Here is an 18,613-nt window from a genome sequence, read left to right as displayed (position 1 = left end):
ACAGTTGTTGAACGAGCTTTTATTTGCTTATTTATTTACATGTGATAATGTAACAAATATACAGATAGAAGCTCTCGTTACAAGAATATATGATACTTACTTACAACAATGGTATACAACTGTTAGAAATTCAGACAAGCTACAGTGTTATGTTAATTTAAACAAGATTTTGCAATTAAAAAATATTTATTTTGTATTAATAGCAATAAGTTAAGGATACTTCTTACCATATTTAGATGTTCGGCACACAACCTTAATATTGAAGAAGGAAGATATAGAAATATAAACCGAGAAGATAGAAAATGTAATAAATGTAATATGAATGTTATAGAAAATGAATATCACTTTTTGTTAGTGTGTCCTCATTATTTGGATTTACGTACAAAATATATACCCAGGTATTATATTCACTGGCCTAATATGACCAAATTTATTAACGTGATGTCCTGTAATAATGATAAAATATTGATGAATATTGCTATTTATTTATCATTCGCTACGGATAGAAGAAATGCTGCTTAGCATAAATAACATGTCTAAATACATTTCATGTATAGTTATAGTTCATGCTTTTCTCCTCAAGATTAATTTTTGTAAAAATGACCTCATATTCATTTCATATCTATATTTTACTCTATTTTGTTGTTATTAATGCCATCTAGTATGTTCTTTGTGTACTGGCAATGTTCTAATTGAATTTGCTAATAAAAAAAAATAAAATAAAAAAAAACTGACTTGATTTATTGTAACTTTATGCCCTCTTCCATAACTAGTATTTAGGCTTGCCAATCACGACCTAAAATGTATTTATATGTGAAAAAAGACACAAGTGATAAGTAACTTCGATTCCCCGGTACATTTTCATAAGCCTTTAAATGTGTAGCTTTAATTTACATCAAAACTGGATACTCTTATAAACTTATAATGCAATGCTTTGTTTTATTTAGCTATTGATACAAATATATTAATACATTTTTATTATATATTATATCCTTAATGTATCATTTGATAAAGGACTCGATGAAAGTCTGCTGGAATAGTCTATTAAACTACATATGGTTTTTTTCATATATCTAAGGTGCAAAAGTACATAATCTTAAAACAACCAAATATTTTGAAAATACGAAAACAGTTTGAAACGAAACTGAAATCCATAGACTAAATTTAAGATTAATTTTGACAGAATTGATCAAATGAAGGATTAGTATTACTACTCTTATCAGTAATATTGTCTTTATCGACGTGTTTAAGCAAGGCGTCTGTTGCAATATACATTTGTTATCAAACGAAATATTTAAACCATTTGAAGTGCGTGACATATCAAAATCTTAGTGACACATTTTTTTTTTTTAAATAATGTGTTTGCTAGTTTACAAATGCAAGTCTTTTTATCACATTTTTTGGGGTAAAATAACACATTGGAAAATACCTTTTCAGTGTTAACATATCTACTGACATGAGAATTGTGAACATCAACGTAGTATGTACTTTTGTAGTATTCATACCACACTTTAGTGAATACAATGTTTGATTAATTACTTTGAAAACTGTTTATCTAAACCCGATGACACTAAACAATATTTGTACTGGGCATATGATCGACACTTTAAGCAATAGCATCAATCCAAACTGTCATTGAAGTACATAATTGGGTAAAATATTGTAAGCGTAGCTATAAAATAAAAATGTAAAACAAAAAAGAAACCCTTATAAATCATACTTCCATAAGTATACCTTGAACTGAAATACACACATAAACAATCAAATACAAAATCATTCTATACATACGTATTTAAGAACAGTCATCCAAATAGGAGCAAGAACGATGAATAAATTCAACATTTGAAAACACATGTTTGGTTTTGATTGACCATAATAAAAAAGGGATTAGAAAAGTACTCTCAAATCTTCAATCAACCAGTACCTGTGTTTAATCTTTTTTACAAAACGAAATAACTTATTTGAAAGCATACACAAATGCAATTCAATATAGCTCACCTTTGCACCTCCAATCAGAAGGGCCTCCACAAATCCTTGTCCTATTCCCGAGGCTCCCCCGGTAACCAACGCAACTTTATCAGTTATTTGCATTCTATGATTTTCAGGACAAAATTGAGAGTTACCTTAGTCTGTTTCAATTGTAAGAAAATATTACATTTAGAAAGCTAAACACGTACAACACTCTCTTTGATAATGTTTCTTATATTCAATACACTCCGGTGTGAAGCACGCACTTGTAAAGTTGAAAAAGTTTGTTTTAGCTAAGGGTTAATATCCGAACGAAATATTGAAAAAATATAAATTCCAAATTCTTCAAATAAAGGGTTTCATTAATCCACAAGCTTTCCTCTGGTGTTTGAACAGATTGATAACGACCTTTTCTCTTCAATCAGCAGGAAAAGATGTCTTCAATAAAGTGACAGTAATTATTTAAGTTATACGTATCATATACGTTCTCCATTAAAGAGCGATTTTACAGAAATTATATTCAAAATATAATCCGACCTTGTGCCTCAGAATCAAGATATTGATAAAAATATAAAAGCAAACTAGATCCTATCCAATTAATTATTGGCTTTCGTCTCTCATTTTTCGCCCGTTACCTAGCTCTATTGGTTGCCGGCAGCTCTTCAGCTGTAGGTAAGTAAACCTTTTATCCACCATGTCTTTTAGTAAAAATTTATATTTATATCACTTTTATCATTGCAAACGAATGGAGTAAAAATAAAAAGTATTATATATACAAGTATTATATATACACACGTTTAGTCTAAGAGTTGTATTTTTTTAGCAGTTATTCTATAAAATTATCATGACAAGGACTTCCTCAAACTCACAGTAAGTGTTTGAACTAAGTGATAATGGACTATCTCTTCAATCAGTAGAGTAAGATTACTTCAGTATAAATAAGATCGGATATAAATCGCATATATATACTTTCTTCAAAAGCATTTTGATTTCTGAGCATTTTAAATAAAGTATGTAGTTATAGATGAAAACTACAGAAACGATCCCTGAAGCCATAATACAACAAGCGAAGGTCATGATTTGAAGCCTACGGCTACGGTTTACACACAACGTCGCAAATCGACAATGAAAGACCGCATATGCAACATCAAATTATTATCAATAAACATAATCATCTGGTCAATACATGATGAATTAGGTTCGAATAAATGGAATATGTGAGTATCCGACGATGGTGTAAATGTAATTTTAAAGACACTTTTAAGGAAGTGAAACGTCAAAATTCACGAACAAACAACTACACAAGTTTAACATGATTATTTCAAATACTAACCAAGCAAAATATTTTTTCTACCTACAAATATAAATTGGCATACATTTAGGCAGTACCTCCTTAATGTAACTCTGACCTTTGCACGTTCTGCCAAAGGGTTTATGCAAACCGTCGCCCTATTCCTGCGGCCCCACCAGTAATCAGCGTAACTGTACTACTTAGTTCCATATTTTAATAAAAAGCAGTTTCATTATCAAGAGTTTCAAGAGTTTCAAGAGTTAGACTGTCATCTCATTCACTGGAAATAGAGACTGGTCGATATACGAATATTAACAGAGACAACAGAAAATGTAAACTCTGTTCACATGACACTGTGGAGTCTGAATACCATTTTCTACTTTGTTGTACAGCCTATTCAGATCTTAGAAAAAATATCATATTAAATTAAGTTTATCAATGTTAAAGAGAGATCTACATGGTCAATGTTTTTTAAATAACCTAACAATTGAGACTTATATTGATAAAGTAAGTTATTCTATACCTGCTTTTTGTCCATTAGTGTTAAAAAGTTTTTTGTATTTCTTTTATACATTATTTAAGGAGTAAAGTGAAATGGGATAGTTTCTGTTTGAGCAGTGTTCTTAACAGCTGTAATATCTGATATCCTGAACTTGAACATAATAGTTTTGTGGAATGCAATGTCTAATATATATATATATATACACATTTAAATACCATAAAATTGATTTTTGACAAACATACAAGTGGAACCTGCAAATAATGTAAGTAGATCAAAAGTTAGATAGATTGCTATATTTCCCATTTGAATTAAATACAATCAGAAATAGACTAAAAGGTATTTAGCAAAACATCCACAAACATAAGTTCGGAACTATTTATGGAATTTTAGCACACGATGTTTCACAGCGTAGTCATTAAGCAATTGTTTTATAACATTTATATAAAATTGCTTCGTACAAATACCGTCGAACTATCTCCCAGCACGTGTGTTCTTACTTTTCGGCGGAGTTTGATATCGGTTTAGATATTTGAGTTTATTTTTCATATTTTAAAATAGACATTATCTTTTTACCTTGTATTATAAATAAAAATATAACTAATTAATTATTTAATCAAACCACCTTCTATTTTCTTCCATAACATGATTTTCGTTGTGATAGGGATGCTTTGTTGTTATTATCTTCCCTACGCATAAGATAACACAACATATGATGACATCAAAGGACCATACTTACTAGACACTAGCTGGCCAGACATAAATAGGAGATGAAACTACCAAACTTATGAAACATATATAATACCTTATGATGTCAGGAAATGTCCAATCTAACCAGACATATAATATTGAAAAATAACCAGATATATATTACCATAGGATGAGAAGAAGGGTCCAAACTGACCACACGTATATAAGACAAGCAAGGACTAATCTTACTAGACACATATACCATATGGCAACACCAAGGACGAAATTGGCCAAATATAGATAGATACATGATACAAAATGGCAACATGAAAGAACCAAGCTAAACAGACAACTATAATAAAAACTAAGACAGCGAATAGACGCTGTAATTAGTCTAGGTATAATATATTTGTTAGTAAAACTGAGTTGGAAATCATTTCTGGGTGGAATTGTAAAAACTAAACAGAAAAAAATCCACATTAAAAAGGTCTATGTATATGTGTTATTTGCATAGTATTTTGTTGAAATGTTTGATCAGGGATCACATTGACCTATTTCAAACACATCGTCTGTATATACTTTTTCGATGAATAAACGTTCTTCTTCTTCTTCTATAAGAATTACGGTTTAATTATACAGACCTGTGACGTTTAGAAGAATGCACATTATGGCTCCACGTAATTATATTATATTAATTGATTGAAAAATGCAATTGATTTAAACAAAATTTATTAAACATATACAAACAAACTACACAGAATATGTACACACACACAAGTTGTCTATAATATTGAAATGGATTTGAACGAAAGCATAGCTCATAGAGTTCTTCTCCCTAGGAATTAAATGCAATTATCGAGCCTTGTTCAGAGATGACATTTTGTCATCAATTTTTAAATTAACAATTATAGCCACTGCATTAGGGACACGTGTACGAATTCATTAATTTGTGTTACGACTTATTAGCTCTTTATAAATTTATACATAAACACTATCACAGTTAATTGGCTTATAACTGTAATTGCAACAATGGCTATTCTTTGTTAGATGGTTTTTACTAAACCATAATAGAATTCACCACTCCACAAATCGAACATTTATCAATATGAAACGTCTTAACAGCTCTTTGCAATTTTTTTATTTGGTTTAAAAAGTTTCTTATCAATGAAATATAACACGGGTTAAAACTGATTAATGGCAATGCCAAATAGTTAGGGAATTAATAAACAAGGCCAGATAAACGTGAATAGCAAAACAAAATTCGAAAAAGCATTTGAAATGAAATTATTGATAACTGTTCTTTTCTGTACAATTGCGAGAGCCTAACTAAGTATCATTATTTCAATTTGTTTGAAACTATTATATACATCGTATGAAATAACAAGTGGGTATTAAATAACACTTTATGAAATAAGCATTTTAATAATACGTCTCAAGCACTGAAAATAATACTTTCATGATACATAACAGACTCTTCATCTTAAAAGTTTATGATTCGTCATTTACATCACCTTGTAATTCAATTCAGGTGATACACTAAATTTATACTGAATTGCTGGGCAAGTCCATAAGACAAGGCAAGCCCAGTCGACAAGGGCAATCACAGTAGACCGATTCGCGAACCATCCCGTATAAACTTAGTTTACATTGAACAGTTTATCTTGCTATTGTTTGTATTCAGCCAGCAGGCCACAAGCACTCTTAATCACCAAGATAAAGAGTGTTAAATTATGATATCATTCTGTAATGTATTGTTGTCGTTAGCGTTTGAATATTACGTTTAAAAGTGATTTATCGTATCATCTTCGAAGTGATTAATCGTTCATGCGTTATAGTGGCGTAATATGTTAAACTGTTTTAGGTTACGGTCGGGTCGTTCAATTTATAGTATATTTGAGAAACAATAACTCTAAGTTTTCTAAAATGAAATTGATTAGCTTTTAACAATTGGGAAAGAAATTATCATTATAAATATAATTACTGAATTACGTGAATGATGTCATTTTCGGGATTATGAAAGCAGTTGAGCTGTTTAAATAACGCGTAAAGTACATCGAACTCCGCACACTTTAACCAGCCAAACTGAGTTAATACTCCGATGTTGACATCCATAGCGCAATTCATCAATAAATCACCAATGCAATTATTTAACACTGATTAAACAAACCTTTACTCCCTCGGTCAGAAGGGCATCAGCAAATCCACGACCTATACCTGAGGCCCCGCCTGTTACCAAAGCAACTTTATCACTTAAATCCATTCTGTGGCGCACAATAAATAACCGAATATTATCCATACACGTCCTAAAGCAATGAATGATTTGAAAGATAACGTTTTATACTGTTTTGATCGTTGTCTCTTTTCACCAATTCATATCTTTCCAAATCTAGTTCGCTCAATATCCTTACGTTATCGTTTAGTTGATCTTTAAAGAACTACCTACAAACTTTAGTTTAATAAGGTAACCCAATGGCAAAAATGTGTTTGTGTTGACTTTTATTCAGATGTATTCCGATTTGCTCCTTAATCTAATCGCATTGTCAAGTTAAGTCGTTTTCGACCTATAAATCAAAAGCCCATTTAACAGATAAACAGCGCTTTCACGTACATTGATCGAATGTTATGCATTTCGAAATTGACATTTGACATTAATATTAACTTTGCAATCTTTAGAATAGTAAACAATATGGGTTAAAACGTACGCCTCCCACTCAAATCAATTCTTTACAGTGGATGATGAATTCGCTTAAATGAGTTTAACTAAACATTTTGTATAAGAGTCGAAACGTATTATCTCGGATGTTTATATTTTAAATATATGATTTACGCTAAGCAGTTAAATTATAACTCACTATTCATCACATCCCTGATTGCGTTTAATGATTTAATCACTCAAATGCGTAATACATAAAAGAGGTTCTCTTGATAATGAACGTACTGATATACAATTCCAAGTAATTGTAGTAATTATATAAGTACGTTTTACTGCTTGGTACTGTGTAATTTCCATTTGTACTAGCATTTTGTATTTTGTGTACTTTCGGTATATTGTTCCATGTCTGTATCATAACCAAAATGAAAGTTGACATTGCTAGCATTTAATTTTTATAATCGTAAATATTGGCTAGGTGCTTTGACTTCCAGCGCATTGTCTGTAAAGAAAGAAAACAAAGTGGAAGTGGATTTAAATGGTAGTTTAACAATACAATGTAAACTATCAAGACGATATTAGCAGTTAGCAGTTTTAAGAATTCAAATTTTCACTTACTGGCCTCGAAATTGTATAATCTTCAATATAATGGGCTAGTCTCTTTGAGCGCATTACCTTTAAAAATTATGTAAAAGTGAAAGATTTTCTAAAATACGTGAACTCGAACTATCAAGGGTTCTCAGGGATGTGAAATATTTTCTAAAATACGTGAACTCGAACTATCAAGGGTTCTCAGAGATTTTCTAAAATACGTGAACTCGAACTATAAAGGGTTCTAAGGGATGTGAACGATTTTCTAAAATACGTGAACTCGAACTATCAAGGGATCTCAAGGAGGTGAACGATTTTCTAAAATACGTGAACTCGAACTATAAAGGGTTCTCAGGGATGTGAACGATTTTCTAAAATACGTGAACTCGAACTATCAAGGGTTCTCAGGGATGTGAACGATTTTCTAAAATACGTGAACTCGAACTATAAAGGGTTGTAAGGGATGTGAACGATTTTCTAAAATACGTGAACTCAAACTATCAAGGGTTCTCAGGGATGTGAACGATTTTCTAAAATACGTGAACTCGAACTGTCTAGGGCTCTCAGGGATGTGAACGATTTTCTAAAATACGTGTACTCGAACTATAAAGGGTTCTTAGGGATGTGAACGATTTTCTAAAATACGTGAACTCGAACTATCAAGTGTTCTCAGGGAAGTGAAATATTTTCTAAAATACGTGTACTCGAACTATAAAGGGTTCTTAGGGATGTGAACGATTTTCTAAAATACGTGAACTCGAACTATCAAGTGTTCTCAGGGAAGTGAAATATTTTCTAAAATACGTGAACTTGAACTATAAAGGGTTCTCAGGGATGTGAACGATTTTCTAAAATACGTGAACTCGAACTATCAATGGTTCTCAGGGATGTGAACGATTTTCTAAAATACGTGAACTCGAACTATAAAGGGTTGTAAGGGATGTGAACGATTTTCTAAAATACGTGAACTCGAACTATCAAGGGTTCTCAGGGAAGTGAAATATTTTCTAAAATACGTGAACTCGAACTATAAAGGGTTCTCAGGGATGTGAACGATTTTCTAAAATACGTGAACTCGAACTATCAATGGTTCTCAGGGATGTGAACGATTTTTTAAAATACGTGAACTCGAACTATAAAGGGTTGTAAGGGATGTGAACGATTTTCTAAAATACGTGAACTCGAACTGTCAAGGGCTCTCAGGGATGTGAACGATTTTCTAAAATACGTGAACTCGAACTATAAAGGGTTCTCAGTGATGTGAACGATTTTCTAAAATACGTGGACTCGAACTATCAAAGGGTTCTCAGGGATGTGAACGATTTTCTAAAATACGTGTACTCGAACTATAAAGGGTTCTCAGGGATGTGAAAGATTTTCTAAAATACGTAAACTCGAACTATCAAGGGCTCTCAGGGATGTGAACGATTTTCTAAAATACGTGAACTCGAACTATCAAGGGTTCTCAGGGATGTGAACGATTTTATAAAATACGTGAACTCGAACTGTCAAGGGCTCTCAGGGATGTGAACGATTTTCTAAAATACGTGAACTCGAACTATAAAGGGTTCTCAGGGATGTGAACGATTTTCTAAAATACGTGAACTCGAACTATCAAAGGGTTCTCAGGGATGTGAACGATTTTCTAAAATACGTGAACTCGAACTATAAAGGGTTCTCAGGGATGTGAACGATTTTCTAAAATACGTAAACTCGAACTATCAAGGGCTCTCAGGGATGTGAACGATTTTCTAAAATACGTGTACTCGAACTATAAAGGGTTCTAAGGGATATGAAAGATTTTCTAAAATACGTGAACTCGAACTATCAAGGGCTCTCAGGAATGTGAACGATTTTCTAAAATACGTGAACTCGAACTATCAAGGGCTCTCAGGGAATGGGTAAATTAGGTAAAATACGTGATATTTAACTACCAAGGTTTATCAAAAATGATGATAGCAGGAAAACAAAATTATCTTGATAAGGTTTTCTGGGGTCAAATCCACAGACAAAGAGTTCACAATTTGTGGGAAAGAAGTGTGAAAGCTGATTCTTTTCTGCAATTTCATAATAAAGTGGTGAACTGGAGTAACTTTACATATAACAAAGAAGAGAATCTCGTCGACCATATCAAAGCTTAGACCTGGTGATTAGTCGCTTATCAAAATATTTACATCTGGCAAGCATTTCTAAACACAAGGAAAATTATTGATAAATAATTCGAAGAAAAAAAATGAAAACATTTTGTAATCACATAAACATGAAACTTGTTTTTCAACAGTGTTTAGTAAATACTCGAATGTGTATCGTGATGGGGTGTCAGATATGTGTAAGATAGTAAGATAAGCGCAATGTTCTGTAACACGCTGATGTTTACAAGTTAAAGCGCAGATTGGTCGCACGATGTAAGTTGAGATTTGAGCTATTATATGCCTTAAACCAAATTTCCCGGCATGTTTCATTTAAAATTCCTCGAACGGTATAAGAGAAAATTAAAACTGCAAACATGAAATATATCATCATGAGGTTAGTATTGTGAACAGGTAACATATACAGTTTAAGTTGCCACCTCTAAGAGTTGCGTTTACAAGTTTTTTATACAAGTATTATCGTCGAAGGGCCATTTCTAATACTAACTTTGTGTCGACTTACTTTAATTTATTCTTTTGTTTTACATCGTCTTGACTTCATATCATAGTTTTAATAAAAACCATTACAAAATAATTTCCTAATAGTTAAGAAACAGTATTACACGGTTTAAGTGTCTCTTTGGTCCTAGCAGTGCATCAACACAGGTTGTTCGTTCAGCTTTAAATACTGTCTGGCCTGTACTTGTCAGTGTATTATTAGTGTTTTTTTCTTTAATTTAATTAAGTGAGTTAGTTACGACAGGCCTTTTTCTTTGAATTTCGTCCAGTATTATACAACTGGGTTCTGTAAAATACAAGAAGAAATTTAGCAAAATGATTCGAGCCATTAGAATTATTTAAGGATAGCACCTCATCATCGTCAAACCTTGACACACTATATATTCCTCATGGCCACGTTGACACAAACAAGAAGTAGAAGGGCTTTTGCATTTTTCTTTTATCCAATAACAACATCCTAATTATTTCTTGAGTCAAGTTAATAATTGACACAGTGTGGGTAAGTCCCGTAATAATTTTTGCTGCCATAAGGAAGTTTTACGAGTGTTTATTGTTCATATTCAGTGCATATTATCTCAATCACGGAAATGGACAGTTCATATCATCAACAATTTCAGTTCATATTCAGTACACATACGCGTTATCACGGAGAGTGACAATGAATATATCAACCCTCTGCATATTATAAGGCTACAGTACCTATCATTAACATCACGGAAGGCAAACGTGTCTATTGTCAACAACAAAAGGTGGCAGTGCACATTGTTACCATTGCGGAAGATGACATTGCATATAATTTTCATCACGGCAAGCGATAGTTCATAATGATCATAATCACGTAGCGTAATATCTACATGATATACTTTCTGCAGAAAACAATACTCAATGTGTGCATAGTGTATGGTGAACGTAAAGTATATAGTGTATTTAATACGTTAAAAAATGAAAAGAATGTTATTAAAATGGATAAAACATGTTAAACTACGCAATTTACTCAAACTTCTATCAGAAAATGGCTGCGCTCATTGGTTCCATCTTGGCTTCACACTGCCTTTTGGCTAATCACGAAGTTAAGTGTATTTATATGCCAAAAAAGACACGAATTAGAAGTGACTGCAATTCCTAATCACTTTGATACATTTTTAAACTTGAGCAACAGCCCAACTGAGGTGAACGTAACTCAAAATGTGGTCCTATAATAGATTTATCATACACTTTTTTTTCTCTGGTCATAGCTGAACAACTATAACTTATATTTTCGCTTTTTTATATGTTGAATGATTCATTTCTTGAAAGATTCGTAGACATTTTGCTGGTGCAGATTGTTAAACTATCATACATACATGTACATACATTGTTATATGATCATATATCTAAGGTGCAAAGTTCGTAAGCGAACTAACAACAACAGATATGTCAAGAAGACGAAAACATATTGCAACGCATCCATAATCCACAGACAAAGGACCCCCGTATTTGACAATAATTATGTGTATAAATTAAAAATTTGAAGTACATCCGTTATCACCAATGTTTACTTAGTCGAAGTGTACAAATACAGAGACCAGTTTTGAGAGAACTAATTTTGCTAATTTATTACTATCAAAAGTACAAACGACATTGTTTAACCATTTGAAGTGCGCAATATATCATCACATTTGAAGTTATTAACAAAGATAAATGATTTATATTTTATAAATGAAAGTTTTGAACTTTCTCTTTGGTTATAAATATTACGGTTTTCTTTTAAATAGCATGTACACAAAGAAAGTCTTAATGCATAAATAGCAAGAAATGATAACATACGCAGGGTGAACATGGACATAACATGTTGATTTAGTATCTTTAGATTATTTACTGAATGAAGTGTTTGATTGTCTACCTTGCAAATCATGTATTTAAACAATCCGGTTAAATTACACTACGTTAGTACGTTGACAATGAACTATATTTTTTAATATATGGTGTTGTCAATGTGCAACCTAGCTATAACAAAAGTTTTCGGGGTTTTAATAACTTGCTAGCTTTGTTGTTTGGTTAGGAAATAGTAACACACAGTGTTATAACTAAAACCTCAATAATTTAAATTAATATATTCACGAGTCCGTTGTGATTTTAAATAAACACTTGCATACTCCAACAATTTATTAAAAATGCATAATGCATTGTATATTTATATTCCAGAAGTGTGATCGAATTAGGAACATTAAAGATAGATCCATCTAACATTGCATAGCAAACAGGTGGGTACATCCAATATTTTAGAGCAATAAAGATGAATGCATCCAATATATTGGAGTACGAAAGATGGATCCATCTTACGCTTGAAAAAGCATGCTTGTTTTTGGTTAAAAGAAATGTTACTTGACAAATGAAATTTCAAACAATGTCAAAGCTCCATATAACCTATCATCAGCATGAATATTTTATTCTGAAATCATAAACTTATATAAACCCATGCATCGTTTTACCTAAATATAGCCCATCTTTGCACCACCAGCCAGAAGGGCGTTTACCAATCCCCGTCCTATTCCCGAAGCCCCTCTGCTGACCATCGCAACTTTATCAGCTAATTGCATGCTTAGAATTCCAAGAGAAAATTACGAAAAATGGCTTCGGCCTGATATAAAGTTAATTTAGAAAAACACCAACGCCTACAACACACTTTTAGTTAATGTGTCACCAGTTTCAAAGCAAATTGACGGCAGCTATTTATTAGACAATACATATGCAGTAGAGCCGCTCTAAAGTTACACTTCTTATGTGTAAAAGTTTGGTGGAGTTATGAGTTAATATCCCAACGAAATATTGCACAATACAAATTTTAAATTCTTCCCAAAATCCACAACTTTCCTCTAGCTTTTAAATCAATTGATAACAAACTTTTCTCTTCAGGAAAGGCACTGTAATACAGTTAGATATCACACACTCGTGCAAGGAATAATGTTCTAAATAATTTGAAATACGATCGTGTAAATCAGAAGTAAGAGCAAACAAGCTCACATCCAATCGAAAAAAATATGAAATAAGAACCAAAAAAAAGATCACACAGTTTCTGTATAATAAACATATTCAAAATGACACTACTGAAATAAAACATAAACATATATGGGAAAATTCTTTAAACGAAACACTTAATTGGAAGGAAGTATATTCACTGCAACAATCGACACATGTATACGAGCCTTCAGCTTAAGATAATAAATAGAATTCTACCAACAAATAAATATCTTTTTAAATGCAAATTATCCAATTCTAGTTTATGCAACTTGTGTTCCAGCTTTGAGGAAACAATAAACCACATGTGCTGGGAGTGTTATATCATACAAGACCTGTGGAATGAATTGAAACGCTTTATCCACTCAAAAAATATTAGAATCGAACTAAATTTAAAAAATGTTTTATTAGGAATAAACGTCGAAAAAAGCTGTAGCTGCATTAACTTCATATTTATACTTCGAAAATACTACATTTTCTGTTCAAAACACAGAGAAACAATTCCTTACTTCCAAATTTTTGAAAAATACTTATATATTCGAATCAATATCGAACGTGAAATAGCTATTATGAAAGATAATCTAAATGTCCATTTGCAAAAATGGGCTTTTCTTTTATAATCATCAGATATATAATACATTTTTAGAAAGCCAGTTTGTCTCTTCGTTTTATCTTAATCCTTTTATGGGCATTTTTTTTTCTTTTTTTTTCTTTTTTTAGCCCAATCCCCCCTTTTTTATATCAGAAAATCGCAAAACAACAGGTGTCTTCATATGAAATATACTTTTTTGTATACATGTCAAATGTTTTTTCTACGTATAGCTGTATGAAGTGCTTTTTGTATACGTTTGAATAAAAAAAGACCTTAGTGAATATGGTGCGTGTACCCCTTTCCCCATGGCCAAGACTTTAGTAAATCTGGAGCGTGTGAACCTTTTTCCTGTGGCTAAGACCTTAGTGAATATGGAGCATGTGACCATTTTTCTATGGCAAAGACCTTAGTGAGTATGGAGCATATGACCCTTTCCCTATGGCCAAGACTTTAGTGAATATTGAGCGTGTACCCGTTTCCCCATGGACAAGCCCTTAGTGAATATGGAGCGTGTAACCCTTTCCCCATGAACAATACCTTAGTAAATATGGAGCGTGTACCCCTTTCCTTATGGCCAAGACCTTAGTGAATATGGAGCGTATACCCCTTTCCCTATGGCCAAGACCTTAGTGAATATGGAGCGTGTACCCCTTTCCCCATGACAAAGACCGTAGTGAATATGGAGCAATTATCCCTTTCCCCATGATCCAAGACCAAGTGAAATTGAGCAAGAACCTTTTCCCCAATGACTCATATAGGACACTACACATGGTGACATGAAAGGAGAAAACTGACCAGACATATTTAGGACATTTTATCCTGCCATTTGCATATAAATCGGTCCAACAACCAGGTGCCGTGTTAATATTAGTTTATTAGGATAGTTGACCACGTGATGTTTATCTACAGTCAGTTGACCATGTGACCGCGGATCTCTTTTCTATTATGAAAAATCAGAGGAAAAACACAAAGAAATGCCTCAGTATTTTAACAATAAACCGCTAACAACCACCCTCAACAACCACTCGCCCAGAAAGGTCTATCACACTGTCTGATAATGATACTGTCAAAGAAAATCGGACAGAAAATTTACATGCGAACTTACCCCACCCGCAAAAGCTACAAACTGAATGTGCAGCAACCAAGGATAGTAACTTCTGTTTTGAATGACAAAATCTCACCAACAACAGAAATGAATTCACTCTTTGACGTAATCTTAAACCATGACCTGTGTACCGTAGTATGTGACTTGCCAAATGGTTGTAAAATAATTAGAACACGTTTGTTGACTGATCCATGATCATCCTTTTTTAAAAAGTACTTGATATTTTAAGGTAAATTATCGTGTTTTAATAAACTAAGTATTATGATAATTCGTATACTAGGTTTGTGATACTCATAGTTTCAAACAATGACTGCATCGTATCTGTGAAAAGTATTTGCATCAGGTGCTCTTAATTGTATTCCATCGTCTGCAGAAAGAGTTGGGATCTGTAATCATAGAAGTACTTTAGGTTTACATCTAAGTTTATCAATATTTGTTTTATTATTAAGCTTCCTCAAGTTAATGCACACTTTGATAAGATTTACCTTTTACGTTTTTGTCTTTATTTAGGTTTGTTGGGATAAGAGTGAGGTTTGTGCACTTAAAATGGTTTAAACCCCCAATAAATTTACATTTTACTGACTGTTCCAAGACGGTACCTATTAATCCTTGATTAACATATTTTTTTTATACATAGTATGTATGCACTGTGCTGTTTGTGGAGTTTTGTGCTGTTCTTCCATGTTTTTTGTTTGTGATATTTTGTTTTTACGTTCTATGTCTTGGGCGTTTACCCAGTGCCATTAAACCGGGTTTATGTTTAAACTTTTTGCTACTGAGCTTGTTTCTGTAGTTTTTCGCATATATATTGTGCCGTGGATGGACAAAGTTTTTCTGGCAACCCTACGGCTCATCCGAGAATTTCCAACGACTTGCCAGATAAACTTCCTCTAGCCATGACACTAACTTAGTAGTATTCTCTATACACATGACGACATGAAAGGAGCAAGCTGACCGGACAAAAATACAATATAAGGGACCGAACTAACAAGACACATATATGACCTTACATATGGCGACATGAAAGGACGAAACAGACCTGACCTATAAAAAGGACATAAAAGGACCAAACTGACCGTAAATAAATCTTTAACATGAAATGGCAACACTAACTATACATACATAGTAAATTCGATGCACACCAAACACTAAACACTAATGAAAAAAATCACCGTATAACAAACAAATATGGTTAAGATATAAAGATGGCGACTTTTCGAATGATCATTATAGCTTCAAGTATCGGCGTTATACCATGGGATGATTGTAAATACTTTTGGGTTATCAATGCAATATGACAAGGTATTAAAATAATAATTCCTTTGTAATTGTGCAAGGCATAAAATAAATAGATGATACTGTAAAATACTTTATACATAAGACAAAAATAAGAATATTGCATTTCCATTATTTTCAGGGACGTATATGTATTTAAAAGTATATGGTACTAGTACGATGCAATCCATAATCCATACTTAATATGAAACGGCTTGACAGATCTTTGTAAATGCTTTCCTTTGTATGAAAGGTCTATATTCTATGTAATATGACCAGGTTTAAAATGATAAATTACAATGCCTAATACGAGGTATGTTCGGAAAGTTCCCGGACTGTACTTATAACTTTGTTATTTTTAAACGTAGAGCTTTGAAACTTCGGCCAAGTTGAGACACATATATATTCATTTTAATAATAAGCGGAGATTCGCCTAAGTCAATACATACTAAAAATATTGTATCCATAGCAACATAATATTTGCTTTTGTGGAGCAAGCCATATATTTTCCTATAATGTTCACATTAAACGCATTTTGTAACGTTAAAAAACGCGGGAAACGTCATCTTGACGTTGAACCACAACATGACGTCATTAGTAAAATACGCATGACGTCATTTAAGCATACACCGCCTCGCAAAACAAACTCAAAAACAGGTGCTCAAAGCAAACATGCAACGCGAAATTATTGAAAAACAGCGTGTCGTGATACAGTTTCTCTAGAGTTTAGATGTTTCACCGTCGAAAACATTGATACAGTTGAAGAAATCGTTTGGAGACCAAACTCTGAGTCGCACAGCTGTTTTTGAGTGGCACAGACGCCTAAAGGAGGGGCGCGAGTCAACATCCGACGAGAGATGTGGGAAGCCGGCACTTGTGGCGAAAAAGCGCGAAATGGTAAAGTCGATGCTTGATAGGGGCCGACGTGGAAGTGGCCGAGGAATGTGACATTGGGGTAGCAACAGCGTATAAGTTAATTACTGAAGAGGTTAAGGTGTGCGCACGTTGGATACCAAGGCTGTTGGATGACAATCAGATGCAGAATAGGGTGAATAAATCATTGAACTTTTTGAGGTCCTATTGACGTGAAGGGGACAGATTTCTTCAAAGAATAATCACAACGGATGAAACGTGGTTTCATCTGTTCGACCCAGAAACTAAACAGCAAAGTATGGTCTGGAAAACATCGTCTTCACCACCACCAAAGAAGGCCCGGGTGACGAAATCGAAAGGAAAATTCATGTTCATCGTATTTATGGACAACAACGGAGTAGTCTTGATACATGCGGTCCCGGCGGGCGTTACCGTAAATGCAGCGTATTATTCAAAGGTAAACATTTTACAAACATATTTATAAACGAAATTACACATTTATATAATCATGCTATGAATCAAATATAGAGAATTGATGCATAAATTCAATAATAACAGCAGTGAAACGGTGTAACCTCACAATGCATTATTTTTCAAATAGACAACTTATTATTTAATTTTGTGTTATTTATTGAACAGGTCGTGAGGCGGGATATGGTCCAAGCACTGCGCAAGAAGAGGCCCGGCATGGAAGAGAACATAGAAAATGTTCTCTTACACCAGGACAATGCCCAAGCGCATAGGGCCCGGTACACAGAGTTGGAGCTGGATGTTCTCGGGATCGGCAGGTTGGAGCACGCCCCCTACAGCCCAGACCTTGCGCCACTTGATTTTGCGCTTTTCTCGGCCTTCAAAGCCCAGCTATGCGGAATCCGATTCGACGATCTCGAGAGCCTACGTTGTCACGTGCAGACAATCATGTCTTCATTTGATAAACAATGGTTTCAAACTGTTTACACATCATGGGTCAGGAGACATGAACGTTGCATGCAAGCACATGGCCGCTATTTCGAGAAAGAGTAAACTGAATTGACGTTGACGTTATAAGTTTTAACGTCGGGTTGCTCCACCATATCGTTGGTACATGTTTTAAATTTATTGTAACTTTTTTACTGTTATATGTATGGAATCGAAATTTTAGAGTGATATGGAATAAAAGGTGTAGTAAATCTGTACTTAGTTTCATTATAATACAATGAGCCTTTTAAAAGGAATGCGTTCAGTCCGGGAACTTTCCGAACATACCTCGTAGATTAACATAAACTGACAAAATGACATCCAAACAATGGCATTTGGTTGTAATTTAGTGTAACTGCTCTTCACCTTGCGTGCACTTAACATAAACACATTTGATAAAAACGAACCTAACAGAAACGAAACCTAAAACTGAATTAAGACTAGTATGTATACGATATGGTCTCGAATAATACATTG

At 33.4% G+C, this 18,613-nt stretch overlaps 1 protein-coding gene across 1 annotated transcript in view; it reads right to left on the bottom strand.

Annotated features, from left to right (window-relative positions):
• Positions 1-18,613, bottom strand: part of LOC128242376 (15-hydroxyprostaglandin dehydrogenase [NAD(+)]-like) — a 30,700-nt gene that overhangs the window by 10,835 nt on the left and 1,252 nt on the right. The gene's annotated exons all lie outside the window — the stretch shown is intronic.

The sequence above is a fragment of the Mya arenaria genome, chromosome 8 (genome assembly GCF_026914265.1).
Source record: "Mya arenaria isolate MELC-2E11 chromosome 8, ASM2691426v1".
Classification (NCBI taxonomy): Eukaryota; Metazoa; Mollusca; class Bivalvia; order Myida; family Myidae; genus Mya; species Mya arenaria.
This window is presented reverse-complemented; position numbering and strand designations above follow the sequence as displayed.